A 1,075-nucleotide genomic window follows, 5' to 3' on the forward strand; every position below is an offset into this window, starting at 1 on the left:
GGCCGGGGCTGCGGCCTCCCTCGCGGGCGGGCGCGACGGGCGGGCCCGTCGTGCCGGGCTCCCGGGACTGCCCCTTCCCCGGGTGTACGCGCCTCCTCCGACCCCGGCCGTGGGGACGCACCTGCCTGGCGCCCCGATGCCGCCGCCGTGGTGTGGGCGGTGTCCTGCCCCGGGCTCAGTTCCCACGTGCCCTGAGGAGCTCCCGTCACCGCCCCCGTTGCAGGGGGCCCCGCCAGCCACAGCCTTGCCTGGCCCCGGCCCCGGCCCCGCACTGCTAGCCCCGGCCGCGCTGCGGGGTTTAAGAGGGGAGAAGAGGCAGGGGGTACCTGTGTGCCTTTCTGGACGTGAGGGGCCTCCTTCCCCCCTTGGAAGCTGCCAGCCCCTTGTTTTCACTCTTTTTTTTTTTGCCTATAGAGCTAAGACAGACCCCAGCCCCAGATGTCAAGTTGAAACCTCTGGGGTCACCGGGTGGATCGCGGTTGTCAATCAAACCGTGCTACTGCTGTGGTGCTCGCTCGGGAATCCACTGCCCCGTGCGTCCTGCTGCTGGCGGGTCTGGGTCAGACCCGTCTCATCAGCCGGACACGGGCAGTGTCGAGAGCTGTCGTTGGGTTCCCGAATTAACAGCGGGTGGTTGACATAAGGGGCAGTTCGCCTCACTCGCAGCTGCTGTTTAGGGCAGTGGTTTTTTCAAGTTTTTTAGAGCTTGAGGCAACTCTCTGGAGATACTAGTGCGTGGTTTCCACTCATTTTTTGACAGCAAAACAATAGTGCAACAGAAAAGTTGCTAAGATCCCAAAAAGATCGCAAGAGGGTACAATGTTTTTGACGTTATGAATTCCTCTTTGAACTCTCTGGGTTTATCTTGTGAATCATGCTTGCATACCTAATGTGGTAACGCTACGATCTTTTGAAAGGATCTCTAAGCCCCCCAGGGTGCGATGGTTAAGAATTGCTGGTCTGAGTCCTGAATTTCTCCTGGATGGGGAAGGTCCAGGGGGTATGAAGTCCACACTTGTCCCACATCTGTTATGTACTTTTGGGGGATTGTGCCTCAAATAGTGGCAGCAAAAAC

The sequence above is a fragment of the Alligator sinensis genome, unplaced genomic scaffold, assembly GCF_000455745.1.
Source record: "Alligator sinensis unplaced genomic scaffold, ASM45574v1 scaffold460_2, whole genome shotgun sequence".
In the NCBI taxonomy this organism is placed as follows: Eukaryota; Metazoa; Chordata; order Crocodylia; family Alligatoridae; genus Alligator; species Alligator sinensis.